Source organism: Malurus melanocephalus, unplaced genomic scaffold (genome assembly GCF_030028575.1).
Source record: "Malurus melanocephalus ecotype Western Australia unplaced genomic scaffold, MMel_1.1 scaffold_64, whole genome shotgun sequence".
NCBI classification, from domain to species: Eukaryota; Metazoa; Chordata; class Aves; order Passeriformes; family Maluridae; genus Malurus; species Malurus melanocephalus.
In genome coordinates this window covers 1,370,448-1,388,158 of record NW_026623296.1, presented here as the reverse complement: position 1 = coordinate 1,388,158, position 17,711 = coordinate 1,370,448, and the positions used below count along the sequence as shown (strand labels likewise).

The window sequence follows — 17,711 nt, the reverse complement described above, 5'->3', positions numbered from 1 at the left end:
TATCACTGCCAGTAGCTTAAGGCCACGATTACCAGTAATTGCAACTAATCCAGCTCTGGCTGCATGCAGGGAAAGGTTGTTCATGCTCTGAAATATTTTGCAATAAATTCTTATTTTTACAAGCTCACAGCGGAGTTTTACTTGATAGTACTAACATCAGATGAAATAACTACAGGACTTGGGGAGGACAAGGATTCTGCTCCTCACTGCTGCTCATCTCCATCACCTGAGGGTAAGCAGCTCCCTTCTGTCTTTCTATTTCCCCATTTGCAAAGCAGGAATGATGATACAGGCCTCTTCTACAAGGAATTTTTTGAATTAGCAAACACAGCCACTGTTGTCCATGCACAAACAATGGTCCCTGCTGGAAAGGAAATGGAGAGGGGCCAAAAGCCTGGATGTMCAATCCAAGCAGAGCTGCACCGAGGGAATGCAGTCTGGCAGGGGGCACATGGCAGAGATGCTCAGCAGCACTGGCATCAAGGGGAGGAAACAGCCCCCACCCCCTGACTGCTGTCCCCCTTCCTCCCTGCACCACCCACAACACTGCACAGGCAGCTCAGCACTGACTGTGTTCAAGCTCCAGACAGCAAAGAAAAATAATTATGAAAAATGCTGGGATGCTGGAAAATTTACTTTCATATTCACAGCATGTTCCTTTTGCCTCTGCAGTTCTCTTCTGACGCCTCTGCCCAGATGCGAACCGAAACTGGTTAAGTAACAGTGCAGTTCACCCTTGATGATGCAGAGTTTCTAATGAGGGACTTCCCAAGAAAATAATACCCAGACTTTGAGTAATAATTATTCATACATGTTATAAATAAACACAGCTCCTAATACTTTTAATTAGATGGTTTCCACCAACAAGTTATGTTCCCTTGAAATRTYTATGTTGTAAGAAGGAACCATCCAGCATTTGTCCAGTGATGGAGGAGCTAAACAGTGGCTTAAGTCAAAATGGACTTACTGGAGACCCTATTACAGCTTTCTCTCTCTGACTGGTAAAAAACTGATATGGACCAAAAGCATTAATATACTCCATTATATATATTTGAACAAAATTAGCGCTTACATGGGTAAAGGTTTGCCCATCTATTAAAAGTTACAATAACATTTATAAGTATTGAACAAAGCAGCTGCTGAATGACTTGTTTCTGCAATTCCACCTGACAGCATCCTGTACTCACAGACTTCTATTTTGCTACATTCCCTTGAGCACATTGGGTATTTTACCCACTGTGGATGGGATTGCTCTGTCCTACTACCTAAAAACAGTTTATTTATCAAAGTCACAAAACCTAAAGCTCTGTCCATATTTCCCCCTCCATATTAGCGTATCGTGGGGTTATGCACATTCACTCATACATACACCAAATCTCTATCTGCTATTTAATTACTTGTTTGCACTGCCACAGCACACAGGAGCAGTCAACATCAATCAGCATCTTGTACAAACAGCACCACACAAATAGCAAACATGACCACTCATGTCCTGAAAAGCTTTAATTACAGAAGACAGACAACATAAGAAACATGAGGGGAGACAGAAGACTGCCAGGAGACAGCAGCAGTCCTTACAATACATACTGGCCAAAGGGTTTGTTTGGCTTTTTTAATGATTAAAAAAAAAAAAAACCCAACCACTTCCTACCATGGATCTCTCTTCTTCCCGTTGAAAGAAAAAGAAATATCTTTTCCATATAAAACAGTCAACTCATTTTGATGCAACAAGGCCAACACAAAGTTTTACTTGAAATAGCTCATAGCTGGGAGTCCTCCCTCTCCTTCCTCCCCAGGTGCTGCTCTGCTGATCCTTCCCCTTCATTTTCTTTGAATGAATTTGACTTTATGCCATGCTGCCATAGAAGTGGCGCAGCTAAAAGCRTCTCAAGATCATCTTTATCTGCCAGTTTATCCCCTGCACTGCAAGCTGAAGATCTCGAGGGAAAGAATAGAGAACAGGTGGCAAAAAATAAACTAAAAAGTCTCTTTCTATTAAGAGCACCTTGTKAAACTATAACCCAACAAAACTGGAGATATGGGGCAGAAAAAGACAGTGAATTAAGAAAGGCAGGTAAGCAAATTCAGCCAGACAYCTGCTGCAAAAGCTTTGTGAAGTGACTCACCCAGTGCTCTGCTCCCCTCTCCAGCTTAGCTCAACACTGGATCACAGGGATGTGCTACACATCAGGAAAAAAAAGGGTGGAGTTGACAGAACATTTCCTGGGCAATCACAGGAGCAATAAGYAGCCTGTTTGTCCACCCAGTGCAATTATAGGAATATCAACACTGCTCAAACACACTCAGCACGAAAGAGAGCCCTGAGAACTGCTCCATCAACCTCTGCTGCCCCTGAGGCTGGATAGAGCCTGTCCCTGGGACACCAAGCTCCAGAGGACGTGGCACGCACTGGGAACAGTGCAGAGCCTCCTGTGTGCCACCAAGAGCTGTAAAAACACAACACCCACTCCCTGCCATCTCTCAAATCACAGCACAGTTCCTAATAAAACCATTTTAAATGGCTGACAAAGATAAAGATCACAGAACAAGCTTTGGGAAGGCAAAGCAGATGAGCTGTCACACGAGACAAATCTGGAATAGTGGCTTCCAAGGTGAGAAGGTGAAGAACGTTATATGAAATTATGGCAGCCAKTTCACTTTAGTAACAGACAAAAACCATCTCCACACTGAAAGAGCAAGTATGGGAAGAAAAGGATGGGGAACATCCTGGGGACAGAAGATGGACATGGAAGAATAAGAAAAGTTCTCACRGCTAAAGATATATTTGACATACTTAATTTCAAACCAGAAAGAATRAGCAAGAGAAAGATTCTCAAGGCTTTGAGTTCCTCTGTGCTACACAAAAGACCTAAGGATCTTGTAGGGGTGCAGTCCCACTTATCCCATCAGAAGGGCCAAAGACASGTACACAACAAAGAGAGGGACTGAAGCCAGAGCGAGGAGATTAAGCAAAAACTCACCTTGACACCGGCWCCCAGCAGCTGCTGACGCCTGCCCCAGAAACCCGAAAAAGCTCCCTCCAGGCCGGAGAGTCTCACACTCCCCTGCTGTTCCCAGTGGAACAAGACTCCCAATACCCCATCACACCTCCCCTCACACATCCAGCCCATACCTTCACATCCTGTGCTATTCATCTTTCTCATCTTCTCTTCATCCTCATAGCAGAGCTATTACCTACAACGCTCCTAATCACAGTTAATTGGGTGTCTGCTACATGGAAGAGATCCATAATCTTCAAAGCATCTCCTAAACAAACTGRAGCAGAAGAGATTTCCCCCTCTGCTCAAGGCATTTGGCAAGAGCACAGCACCAGATATTACACCAAGTAGCCTTTTTGTTTCCATTTCCTGAGTCACAACCCTATGCATCAAAGATTGATTTCACACCTATCTGGGATGAATGAGCTTTCCTAAACGTTTATGACACGCTTAAGGAAAAAAAAAAAAAAGGCAGCAAGGGGAAGGTATGAGTCACCAAGTATTTGCTAATCTATAGCTGATCTTCAGAAATTATTACATTTGTATCGTGTTTGAGAAATAAACATGGAGATTTCAACACTTATCTCAGACCTACAGAACAGCACTCTATGGTTATGGGTTACCACAGCTGCTGGATGGACAAACCACGCAGAGCAGCCTTCTCTAGGAGACACAAAAATACCAAGGTACACAGACCAGGCAGAAATAAAAGGCTTCCTTAAAATTCCATACTCATAGATTCAAGGCTTTTTTTCTTGAACTCTGCTGTAATTCCTGCTCTCTTCCATTAGTGCAAGAGGCAGCAAAGACTCACAGATTCAAGTTTATTTCTTTTTAACCACCCAAATTCTTCTCAGGTTTCCAGAAGGACCGTGTCSTCTCTTCCCATCCTCAAAGGTATTTGGCACAAGAAGAGGCAACGCCTGTACCAGAACTGAACAGATAAACTGTCTCCTTGGCTGGCTGAATCACCGTTTTAAATTAAGCACAAGAATATGGAAAATCCCAAGCTTTCCTTTGCCTCCCCATATTCCTACTCCCTTTTTCAWGGGGGAAGTCCTGCACAACTTCAGGAATCAGTTTTGCCCCCAGGTACAGACAAGCAAAATAGAGGACAGGTTCCTTGGCTCAGTTATGTTTTCTTCTCCTAACAACAGATCCTAAAGTTAGTTTAGGAGATGAATCCACGCCGAATTCAACCATACAGGTGGTCTTTATGCAAGGAAAGGGATTGTAACACTTAGAGCCAGACTTGGAGCAGCAGCTCCTTCTTTAGGACATCCTGCAAATACCCCAGCACAGATTTTTTGCACCACAAAAAGGTTTTAAACTGCTGAAAAATCCATTTCAACTGAGAGCACTGGGGTGGAGAACAGACAACTCCCAGGGARGTTGGACCTGTCACAGTTGGTGATGCCAAGGAACTGAAGTCTGAATTAGGAAGATGAGAATTGACACTAMGATCACACCACCTACCACAACAGCTATTATAAAGTAAAATAAAAGAAACTACAAAACCCAGTTATGAGGGAAGCTTATCCCCTGCTATTCCCAAAGCACTGAGAGCAGATGCTCGCTTGCCTCAGAATTATCCAAGCCCACCCAACTCTACCAATCCCACAGCAGTGATGCTCAAAGGACACAAGCAAAGGGCTCAGTCTCCCCAACAAAGCAATATACATTATTGCACACACTTTCACAAAACCTCTTTTTTTTCCCTTAATCATCCAAAGATTTAGGACTGTGCTGTCCCACATACAGAAGAAATGCAAGAAACAAAGCAATCTAACAGTAGAACTTCAACACGCGCAAAAACAGAGATGTAAAACCTCAACACCAACATTTCTCTAAAATTGTATCCATTGATAACTTACTGGACATCAAAGCAGACAGAAAATAAGTAATTCTGGAGTGTTCACACCGTGCTCCACTGCCACCTGTCAGATGTGACGGGACGCAGAAAAGACATCATGGCAAATCAAGTAATGTCCCTTAACCTCCACCAAAATAAGGTGGGTTTTTTGTTTGGTGGGGGAGAGGTCCTTGTTTGTTTTGGTTTGTTAGTTTTGGATGCTTTTTTTTATACTTTCTTCCATTTTTTCCCCTTCACTTCAGCAGACCCTAAGCCTTTTTTTCTAGTTTTGACGCTTTCTTTTCCCTAGCCATATTTTTACTGTGTGTGGGCACTTGAATTCTCTTTGATGACAAAAGAATTAAGCACTCAACTACCTTGAAAACCGTGTTTCTTTTCAATATGTTGTTCCTATTGTATTTCTTTTATGTTCCCCCTCAATGGCTACTAACATACCAAGCCCAGGCCTTTGTTTTTTTTAAATGAAGCAGATCTCCTGACAGCACTGGCAACAGAAGCATTGCTTGAACAGAGGAACCAACAGTTAAACTCTTAACAGTGTATGGTAATGAACGAGACAATCCCCATTAACCCTGGCTAATAACCACAGTTTCACACCCTRTAAAAGTCCTACTGCTTGGCAAAAGAGGAACAGGCAACCTTCAATTAACTCCTTATTTCTTGTTTAAATATAGTTTCCTGAGCTAACTGGTGGCCAAATTCCGTTTGTTTAACTCATGAGAGCGTTTTATTATAGTGGGAAAACGCAGAGAACTCAACTTTCATTCAAATAAAATCAGAATTTGACCTCAGGTGCTCTTATGGGCTTAATGTCACTAGGGAAGAGTCTGCATCTTTTGCCAAGACATTAAATCTTCTCCCCATCAGGTAAATTCTCACTGTCTAACAGGAAAAGGGCTCATGACTGACACACATGAATCCGACARCTGAAAATAAGCAGATTGATCTGTTATTCCCGTTCTTGCCAGCAAGTGTTGCTGTTTACCAAGGGAGAGCAAGAACAGGGGGGAAAAGGAAAAAAAAAAAAGCACAAGAAAAAAAAGTATTGCTAAATTTTCTTATTGTGTTTATAACCAAATCTTTCCATGCAGAATTCTGATTCATCAGTTGAAACTCAGTGTGGCTTCAGAAGAACGTGCTTTCAATAGCTCCTGAAAGCAGAAAGCTTGCAGACTATTTTCTGAAAAAAAAGAACATGCATATGATCTTCTACAGTGTTGATAAGCACATAGCAAATGCCCAGGGAGAAAATTTGTGTGGGGAGATAACTGCAGAAACTATTCTTAGTAACAGAGTTCTGCATCTGTTAAACTAACTCTGTTGGCACTGTGCTGAAAATTTATATTCATGAACACGTGTTCCAAATGTTGTGAAAAAGATACTATTTTAAATCCTGGTTTATGTAACCTGAAACATCGCTGAGAGCTCATGGAGGTATTTTCATTGCGTACCCAGGAGGAGCAGAGCCTGGTGGTCCCCAAAACAAGAGCCAGGGGTGTGAGGGAACAGAAACCCTCCAGTTAAAATCAAAAGGCAAAAAGGCAGAGCAAAGCCCCAGGACCCACAGAAACACATTATACAGTCACAGGCCTAAATGAGGATGAAAACTCAGGCTTTAAAATGGGAGTTTTGCTGTTTAAACTACTGTCACTCAGCACAGGGAACTGATCTTTAGCAGAACATTTAAGCAAATCCTTGATGTTAGTGACACACAGTCCATCTTTGATCATGCAACAACACAGGATTGCCAGGCAAGCAATAAAGACCTTGAGAGGCCTGCAGATGAAAATAATAGGGTGCAAGCCTTGTGACAGTGATTGAGATGGGAAACTTCATCCAAAGACAATGAAGCATCAGATCCCCAGTTTAATTGACAGTTTTACTGATCAAACTTTGATACTTGTTTTAGCCATCTCATTTCACTCTGAAAATTACAGACCTTTTTTATTCCTTCTAGCATCAGTCATTTTTTGAAGTTCTCCCATGACATTTTATCTTTGGACACTCTCAGAAGGTGCTAGAAAGTTCCTCTCTCCCCAGTACATGGACAGTGCCTCCAAAGGCAGATCAAGCAGAAATCATGGCAAACCACTCATTTTCTGTAACTCCTTTGTGGTTATGCCTCTGTACCAAACAGAACTGGACCCCTGAATGCAGCTGTAAATAATTGCTGTCAAACAGGGTAAGATCATTCACCTCTAACCCATGGCTGAAACCTCATCAAATGGCTGAGAGTGGTCTCTGTGTCTGACAGCACCTGAACACCTTCCTGTGATTATCAGTGAACACATGGAAGACTCAATGACTGGAAGATTTTAGAGAGAGAAATAAAGAGAAAACAAAACAAAAAAAAAAATCTGAAAGTTGCAGGGACTTCTGCAAAACAGTTTTTTACTCAGTTGAACAGCCAAAAGCAGTATTAGACTGTACCACCCACACCAGACTTGCTCATAACCCCTTCCTCCTGGCTCTCAGGGGCCATAATCTGGTACCTATTTTGAAAAGCAGCCTCCCTCTTGAACCACCTTCTATTAAAACACTTTTTCTCAAAGCTGATGGTACAGACAGGCCCTACAGTAGTCGCAGAGAAGGTATTTTTTCCTGCTAAGCCATCCTCATGGCAACAGCCAGAAATACCCTTCAGTAACCCCTACGTGTCAACAAGCTCCATTCCAGCCCAGGCTGTTTGGTGTAGCAGTTCTTTCACAAGTCTCTGGTGGGACTGTAAATTCTGGCAGTGTCAAATACATTTCCTTTTATTACAAAACCATTTTGAACAAGCCATCAGAAAGATTTCTCATTTGTAAACTAGCACTTCTATATTTAGGATGTTACTTGGATTACAGATTTATTTTTTCTTCCTGACACTGCAGAAATGGAGGAAAATAAAAGGCAGGAACACTAGCAGAGGCAAGCAGGCAACTTTTCAAATACTGGAAAAGGGTTTAAGTTCTTGGAGAAGGGGACTGTTCCTCTGGATTTGAAGGAAGGACCAATTTCCAGATGAAACAGTGTCCCTGACTTCACCCCTCTAAAATGGAAACTCTTCCTCTGGCCAGGCTCACCTGCAATGTCACTTGTGGTTGCTTCAGAAAGCAAAGGRTCAAGGTGTGACAGGGATGTGGGGTGAAAAAACAAAGATTTACCGAGTACGCAGTCAGGAGAAGATCATTCTCTTCCATTACTCCCTATTTCTTCTCCACTAAAAGCACAATTACAACCTACTGACCCCTCAGCCAAACCAGGGGAAGCAGATCCCCCCACAAGGCATCTGCTCCCAGAAACAAGAGCCTTTTAGAAGCATTGGAATAAGAAGTTTTAATATGTACACTGAAAAATATCATGATATAGACTTTGTCAGTCAAATAAAATATGATAGAGAGTTGATGAAAGTACAGATTTCAGTTTTTTAACTAGACTAAGACACTGAGAGAACAAACAAGTCTCCTGTACAAGCAAAGATGAACACAGAACACAGCTTGGAGTGATAGACAGCTAAATAAATTCTAAATCAAACTAACAAACATGACTGGCAGGATAATGACTAATACTCCACATAAAGCAAAGCTATTTCTTATGGACTTGGGAGATTTTGATGTCTTGGACTGAATTCTCCCAACTCARATGAGCTTGTTTTCATCAATTCTGGAATAACTGGCTCAATTACCTTCTCAGAGTAAAGTATCTCCAAGATTTTGATTCCTTGACTAAAACCTGCTCTGCAGCTAAAACYAACACCAAGGCCTACCCAAATGGCTTGGTACAAATAAACTGGGGGAGGGCTGCATACATTACTTCCCAGATCTCTGGATATACTTTTTTGGGGGGGAGGAGGGCACTGTTCCAATAGTTTCTTAAAATTACGGCAGCAGAACAGAGTGTGAAGCTGGGTGGCAAGGAGCTGCCAACACATCAAGCACTTGCAATGATTCATTAGTCCACACTTTGAGGAGCTGTTCCTGGGTTTGAAAGAACCACAGGAGGAAGGAACGAGACATCCAACCTGTCAGAGCTCGGCTGAGCTCTGGTCCCTGGTGCTGGGTGAATGCACAGCAGAGAAGTTCTGTTCTGTCCTGTTCAGCACCCTGGCTGCAGTGGCAAAGGACATAAACCCAGCTGCTGGCTGAGCTCTGCTCCCCTCCAGCATCCACAGTCACTAAATGAGAGACAGAGCAGCCCCAGTCCAGTTCCTTTTCTGGTTTGTTCATGAATCTGCCCAATCTTTTTGAGCCTTCCAATACAATCTACCTCCACAGCCTTCTGAGCACCAAATCCACATGTTAACCATCTGCTTAAGCTTGTTACCTTCATCAAACCTGTATTGTTGAATTTCATGCATTTACATTTATTTTAATCCAGGTAAGTATCTCGTGAAATGATGGAAAAGTGGTTTGCATCTTGAAGTCGTGTACATTAAGTGGTAGAAGAAAAAACAAACCAAGAGAAGAACCATTGGCAAGGGACCACTTAGAGGGCTCAGCATTTGCATTCAATCATCATCTAATTTYTCAACCTGTATATATTCTTTGAATGAAAACATTATCATAATTTCCTATTTATTGAACCCCAATCTCTGTCTGTTTTTCCTGTTAAAGCTTTCTCCAGGCTTCTCCAGCACTCCCTCTCCCCACAGAAAGAGTCTTTGAAAAGTTTTTATCAAATGTAATGTGGAATTTAGCCTGCTCCAGCTATTTCCAGATGGCCTCCAGTGTGCTGAAGGCACTTATGATTTTCCAATGGAGAAGAAATAAATGGAAGACAAGATTTCCACAGCAAGAGCCTTGCAAGTACCTCAGGAATTACAACACTTAATTTCTTCTAATAAAATCACACTGAATTGGATCCAATTTAAAGATACCAAACACTCCCAATGACTTCACCCTTGTCTCTAACCCAAACAGCTTTTTCATGCAAAGAGGGCCACAGCACATGCAGGTATTCAGACTGTTGGCACACCTCACTGGAATCTTTTGCCTGAAAATCCAGCCATTAACATATGGAAGAACTRGAGCAAGTGCTTCTATTTTTATCACACACCATCTTTTCTGAGTTATAAGGTTCTCAGGATTGAAGGTATTTGGCAAAAGACAAAAGAAAGAAAATTGTGAATTAGGATCAAGAATTACAGCACAGAGCTTAGCCTGGCCATCAGTATGCTGGTACTGTTTTCTCTTTAGAATCCTCATTCAAGATTTGTGCTGCACAGTACAAATRTTCCTCAAAATGAGTTCCTGAAGAGCATTATCAGGCAGCTCTTACAGGGTAACAGCCTGGAAARTCAGGAGACAGATGTGTCCATGCTTCTGTCTAATACCAGAAGTGTCAGTAAAGCAAATATTCTTCAGCTTTTGTTATGACAGGTTTTGTCACTTCACGACAAGCATTACTTCCTTGGCATGTCACATCTTAGCGGAGACCTCACATCTGTCTACCATGAATCTCTGGGCCATTCTGAACCACCCAAGGGGACAGGGCCGGGATCCAGAGCCCCAGATCTTGATGCTCAAGGAGGAAACCAACAATGTCACATTTCTCCAAAAACATCTGCTCAGTGTTTGATCCCACTCCTAAAGGAAGATCCTCGGAGGTACCTCCAAGTGTACCTGCCCTGAGCAAGTGCACATGAGCTCTCTCCTGGGCAGGACACGGAGCAGGGCTCTGCTGGCAGYGAGGCAGTGGGTGCACCAGGACTCCATCCCATCACACTGACAGCTCTGCCTCATTGTTTCCCCCTGCAGCCATCTGCTTCTCGTGTCTTGTTCTCAGATGGCAGAGCTGCTGTGAAGCTGCCCACCACCTCCCCTCATGCTCACACRGCACCTACCAGCAGCACGGGATGCTGGGTCCCGAGCAGGGACCYGAAGTGTTACAGTAGAATAAGTCATAACACACGGAAAAAAAACTGTTTAYAGAAGATGGTGTTGTTGGAGCTTCCCAGATATACTGCTGACAAAATAATGTCACATTTYATCACAATTTCCCTGATGTGTGTCAACAACAGGGGAGCCCTCTTCAACCAGTAGAGCTGAAAGCACCYTCTATCAAAGTTGTAGGTCTGTATTTCAAAGCTGCTGAGCAGAAACAAGGTTTATATTCTGATTAATTGTTCAGGATGAAAATATGGGCTCTGACATAATGTAATAGCTATTTTGGCACAACTTTTGAGGAGCATGAGTAAGCAGCCTCTCCTAATTGATGTGCAGATCCTGGAGTGGGTAGTAACTGCATAATAGCTTCATGTTGTCTTCTGAAAGCTAACACAGATGTGAACCCTGTCAAACTAGTCCACAGTTACCAGCAGCAGCTACTCACTGGAAGAATTTAACTCCATTTCATCCATCATCTACTTTTTCTATYTTCCATGGAAAATGGATTAGCACAGGACAACACAGCCTCAGTCAACATAAATTCTTCCAGACCTCAATGGTGGCAGGAGAACTCCAGCAGTCCATCAAAATCCCTCGGCTAAACAAGTTCCCATCCAGCAGCGGAGCAGATGGAGCAGCCACGTGTGTGGTTAGACAACAGCCAAGGTGTTCTAAGCCAGTTTAGCTTACTCTGTGGTCAGAGGGGTTAGTGTTAACCTGCATTACGTGGTATTTGCTAGGAACCAGGACTTTGCACACAGATAACTCCTACAACGGAGCTGACAGCAGTAAATTATTACACAGAATTAACTAAACTATACTTGAGCTGTAAGATGATTAGCTCAGTGAGCCTGTATTTTTGGGTCATGGTTCCTATGGAGTAAGCATAAAGCTCAAGAAGAGAGCCCTGGCAGGTTAGCAAACCGCTGGCATATGCTTCTCATTCATTTCAGAAATTCAGTATGTCAAGAATCAGACACAAAGCCCTCAGACTGCACTCCTTGGTAAAGGTGTCTCTGGCTGTAAGCGTGGTACTTGTCACGCTTTCTGCYGGAATGCTGGATTGAAAACAGCAAAACTCAACCACACACAAAGAAACAACCACAGGGCAGCAACCATGCAACTCACACATGACTTCTACCATGTTTTTATAAGCTCAGCAGCATGATTTAAAATTCCATCTAACCCAATATAACTGCATGCTGCCACAGCAGGAGCAGTCTGGCCCAGAGGCTGCTTCTCAATCCTCACCTGGGTTGGGTCTTGTAACTGTGTGGCTGTAGCACAAGTCAGTTCTATCGGCAGATGGAAATCTTTCTATTTTTGAGCATGTGTGGTCCTTTCCCATTGAATCAGCAAGATAAACCCACTCTCCTTACAGCTATTCACCAGCCCAGATCCTTCCAGGACTGCGCACAGGCAGACCTTACAGAGCTCAGGTGTAGCACAAAACCACACCCGCGTAGTGCAGAGTTCTTCTGACCACACTCGTGAGGTGAACTTTTACCCCACATTACTGCCTTGGAAATCAAGCAGCTAAGTAAGTGATAAGAAGCTATTTTTTACCTTAAATCACTCAAATGATAGCAAAGACAAAGCCTCTGATTTCACATACCTAAGTTAGAGCAGAGATGGTTGGAAAAACACTGGGCCTTCTGCATCTTCGCCTTCAACATTTTTCAAAGTTGACAATGACAAAGAATTGGTAAACATGTAATGTAAGAATGCACATTACAGGGCAAAAGCATGACAGACAGCATTGCTCTGCAAATATCTGTTCATGAACCAGAGCTGTTACACAGCCTCTGGTTCCCAGACCWAAAAAAGGGATGTAATCAGCATTTTGTACATGCGACACCCAGTATAAAAGGGGAAAGCTGCCACTTATCCCTGCAGYCACACAAAACTCCTGGGCAGCAGAAACTGGTGCTGTTTCCCAGGCTGTTTGAAGGCCTGTACCTTATACCCAAAGGCAAGTCAGCTGTGATACCAGCAGTCCAATCCTGAAAAGCACAGGATTTAGCAGCTGGCACATACGTGCAATAAACTGACACTTTCTGAGGAACATTAAACACATCTGTACTCAGTGCTGGCAACAGTTAAACAGTCCCCTTGCCAGAGAGCTGGGGACTTTTTTTTGTAACACCAATGGCTGTGGCAGGATGTAACACACAGCCACAGCAGCATGAAGAGCTCTCCCAACTGAATCACATAAACCAGGCCAATTTTTGTGAAGCAGCTCTGCTGCCTGCAGGTGCAACCCTCCTTCATCCTTCTGTACCTCTCTCCAATAATCAACTCTGAAGAATATGCTGGTTTGGGGTTCAGACTTCAGTTAGAACAGAAAGGGGATYCTTCATCTTTATACACCTCTCCCARCCCCTSCAAATGCCTCACACCTTTTGATAGTTGCACAGTCACAGCAACCCCATGTCCAGAGAGCAGAAAAAGCTGTAGAATAAACCTCAGTGCAACAAAACCTTGGAGTGCAACATGACAGATACTGGCTGTGTTACTAACTCCCAATTTAATTCACAACATCCCTTAACCTTGCAAGTGCAGAGCCAAGACTGTGCCTTTAACACACCTCTCATTAAGAACTCCGCTTCTAGCACAGCTCTCTGTAAACTGCATATAATCAAATTTCTGCACTACCCTGTTTCAGTTTCTCATTACTGCATATCTTTCATGTTTTAATTCACATGACATTAGATTTGCAGCACTAAATGAGCACCTTCTGAACTCCAGAATAAAATGGAGGTTAATTACTAAACCAGATTTTTAAGTGAGAGTAAAATTCTATTAATGCCTAAAGCAATGCTAAACTTGACAACTTAATTGAAGTTAAGCATTGCACAGTTAAACTGCCCCAGCAGCTTTACTCGAGCTGTAGCTCACATGGTCAGACCTCCCAGGATCCCACATTTTACCCTGATGACAGAGGACAGGACTCCTCCTGCTCCAGAATCTTGTAGTGAGATACTCTAAGGGCATTTTGTGATGGCCTTACAAGCAGATGTCCAGACCTSTCCCCCACCTGCTTCTCACCTGCCCCATACACATCACTGAGCCTTGGGATAAAGGAGGGCAGACAATCAAAAGCAAAAGAGCTCCCACGTCATGAATTACAGGTAGAGGCAAAAATTGCTATCAAGATCTGTCAACAGTCAGCAATCACGTGGTATTAATTTTGTCACCAAAGCTGCTCACTGTTTACCATCCACATTCCAATTTACACAAGAAAAGCCCAAAAGCATTGCATAAATGCTAATATCATCCTCATCTAGAAACATGAAGAAGGACCACTGAGTCTACCAGGTCTCAGGTWCCTTTGGAGCATCTAGATGGCATTAAGAAATCCAGTCTGTTCCCCAAAATATGCTGCTGTGGGAAATCACCTGTAACTTTCTACTTATTTCTCAATGGTTATTGGAAATGCAAAAGAAGCAAAGTCTGGAACAGTAAACATGGCTTATTTTCTATACTTGATGTTTTGCTATTGCCAGTCAACTCCAATTATCCAAACATGTCAGAGCTTGAGAATACAGAGAAATGAAGGCAGCCTCAGAAAACAGACTGGAGACTGTAYATGGTCACCTCAGAGGCTGATACCAAGTAAATCAATTAAGACTGCTATGGCAGAGCAYAGCACCATACTCTTGCTTGTTATTGACATTAATTGTTATTGAATCAAAGATTTTCATTTAACTACTACATTTTGTTTTACCCTTGAAGACATCTCTGAAATAAACTTTTCCAGTAATTCYAATAACATTTTCTTTATGCTGAAGAACATATTCTTTAAAATCTCYCATTTGTTGGCCCTTGAATCTGTCAAAGGCAATCTGCAGAAAACAGAAGGGTAGTCCTAGACAGTAAAGAAAAGATCAGTCCCAGCTGAAGATTTGATGCTCAGTTCCATGTGATATTTGTTTAATATAGCTTGGCCAAAATGCATTATATGCTGTGTTGATGAACAGAAACAACTACAGGTTACAAAAAGAAACTTTGTGCACAGCACACCAAGGAACCAATTCTAGAATTCTCCCAGAGCAAGAAATGGCAAAGTTCATGTTTACTATTTTTAAAGTAATTTCAACTTCAGYGTATGAATTCATAGCAGACAAGTCAGTGCTGGTGCATCAAAGAATGGGAATATTTTAGTCAACAGCCTGGTGGAATTATTATACATGTTAAACAGTACAGATAACATCACTCTGTCAAACGCTCTGCACAAACAACACCAAGGCACAGTTCTGCAGCACTGGACACAACCTCTGCTCTGAAGYTGAAATGATTATTACATGCAAGGTTATGTTGTAGGGTGCTTTGCATCCATCCACAAGGGGCAATGGCAGAGCTAAAAACTAATCTGTGCCAAACAGGACTGAATCAAAATGAGGAAGAAAACCTGGCAGCCCTTGAGTCATGACTGAAAAGGACACGGARGTTTTGCTCACCAGATCTTTAGCTAGACCTGTACCACCCATTCTTTTAAGGGCAAAATCCAATAGTTTAAGTAAGAAATGCAGGCCCTTCTTTTACTTCAAAAACCAAAGCTGAGGGAGTATAACTTGGGGAGGAGATGTGCAGCCTCCTGCATGGTCCATCTTGTGTGCACTGTGATACCAAAACCAGGAAATAATTTATGTATAACTCAAAAAATATCCCAAAACACAACCACACATTTTTCACTGTGAGGGTCACCGATACTGGAACAGGTCATCCAGAGAAGCTGTGAAGCCTCTGTCTTTGGGGATTGTCAAAATGTAGCACGACATGGCTCTGAGCAATGGAGCTGGACAAGATGATCTGCAGAGGTGTCACCTCACTGACTGTGAGTCTGTCTGGCCACAGGGAAAAGCTTCAGACYGCTGGAAATAGCCATATTCCAAACTTTCAGATCCTGTCCACATTGACACGCAGTTTCAGACCTGACAACACTGTGGCTGGCTTTGAGAACAACCCAGTTTTGGATCCAGAAAGCTGTGGTCATATCCAGCTCCTTTGCCAGGGAAGCCACACAAGCACTCSATATTACAGTAGGCAAAAACACACGTGGGGCTGAAAGAACTGTTCTGTGTGATATAAGCATGTGAAAATCTAAATGCTCATCTCAAACGTTACCATCAGGACATCAGAAACTAAATGGGCAGTTAAGACTTTCAGGGAAAAAAAAAAGAAAAGCCAGCTGATAGTGCTCATCCTCTGCTAAACAGACTATACTGAAATTCAGTTAATTCTGCATCTCATGTTGAAAAGATTACAAATTTATCTTTTTTCTAGTGGGATTTTTTTACTTTTCTAAGTAGTATTTCAATGAAAGTGGAACATATTAAAATCACAGTGTCAGGCTCTTAAAGTACAKCAGATTTAGGATCCTGCCATATGCTGAACACTCCCAATCCAACAACAGGGATTTTAGCTCAAACCACAAGCTGAAACTGAAGCACAAATAGTCCTGAGCAGCTCACATGCTCAAGGCTTGTGGTGGATCACTCCTGTGTTTGTTACTGGCCTGGGGCTGCAACAAGATGAAACCTAKGAGTACAAAACCAATTGAATTATTTAGGATTCAGAAATAAAGACTACACAGAAGTGTTGAACAAAGGTCTAATTGAGGCAGATCTTTAAACATATGCTTAACTTCAGCTGGCATTTAAGTCTGATCTCTTTGAAAAGAGCCTCATCCTGAACACTGRATGCTTTCTTAGCTCGAAGCTCCCACTATGCCAAGGATTAAAAGTACATTTAGGGGGGAGGACGGTCTATGCAGGCATTTGCTCAGGAAGAATGCTTCTGGGAGACACTACACATCATTTTAATATTTCAATTACTTCTACAACCTCAAAGAAGTCTAAATTGTTGCTAAAATTCCAGCACAYAGACACCTCCCTGAAGTTTAACTCAAATTCTCATCTTCATCTAAAAAGATGCCAGGAAACAGCAAAGAGCCTGCTCCCAAAAACCTTGATAAAATTCAGTTAAATTATCCAGATGGTTTTCATTCCACAGAAAATACTAAACCAGCAGTCTGCAGAGCATAGCATTTTCTAAATACACAAAATAAAGAGAAAACAATGCACAAGTGGAAAGAGCAAATGCTGAGCCCATTATATTTTTGTTCCAGCAGAAATGCAGCACAGTCAATACAATCTTGCAGTTCTAAAGGACCCATCTTTCTGTTGCCAGGGGTGCTCTGCAGCTGCAGGTGCCAYCAAATAAACTGCACACAGTTCAACCACTTCATTTTTCTTGCACTACATGCAGAAAGGAGGAACTGYATTCCCACCCACTTAACCTCCAAAACCCAGCATTCCCTGTAGCACAAGAAGCCAAAGAGCACCTGCTGAACAACCTATGTACTTTGGATGACTCTGCAAGCAGCCAAATTTAGCAAATTTGCTATTTTCTCCAAAGCACAGCCTGATTCTGCAGCTCTTAAATACAGGGAAAACTGTCTTAGATTAAATAGTGATTACAGATTTAGAATTTCAAGAGCTGTGAAAGTCCTTGCCACAGAAAATAAACCCACTGAGAAGAGATGAGGACAGATACTGCAATTTTCTGTGCTGTGCTATTTAATAAATCTCAATGCAAAGGAATTAAATTACAGATGGGGAAACAAGCATCTATATAATTATATGACAACACCTGAAATCATTCAAATCCACCACCAGCAGAATCAGAAAACTGATCAGCAAGAAATGAGCCATGAAAAAAATCTCCCTGCAGTTACAGATGGATATTCGTCCCTTTTACATGGAATCTCACACAAATGTTCCATAGCAACGGGGCAGGAGTTATCCCACAGCAGGGCATGGGACTGCTTATCACACAAATCAGCACCATCCTGCAGAGAACACCCCAAAAATGAGTGGAGGAAACAGGCCAGTGAGCAAACTCAGTACTTAAACTGAGTTTTTCTAACAGTAAGAAATCCCTGAAGTATTTCTTCAGATCATAAGTATG

At 42.3% G+C, this 17,711-nt stretch overlaps 1 protein-coding gene across 7 annotated transcripts in view; it reads right to left on the bottom strand.

Annotated features, from left to right (window-relative positions):
- The window catches only part of MITF (melanocyte inducing transcription factor), a 107,149-nt gene that overhangs the window by 66,662 nt on the left and 22,776 nt on the right, over positions 1 to 17,711 (bottom strand). Inside the window, exon 1 of one of the 7 annotated variants that reach the window (XM_057366390.1) lies at positions 2,982 to 3,045. The exons of the other annotated variants lie outside the window; for them this stretch is intronic. The gene's annotated coding sequence lies outside the window, so the exon portion shown is untranslated. Of the gene's footprint in view, positions 1 to 2,981; positions 3,046 to 17,711 lie in introns of those variants that run through there. 7 annotated transcript variants of the gene reach the window in all.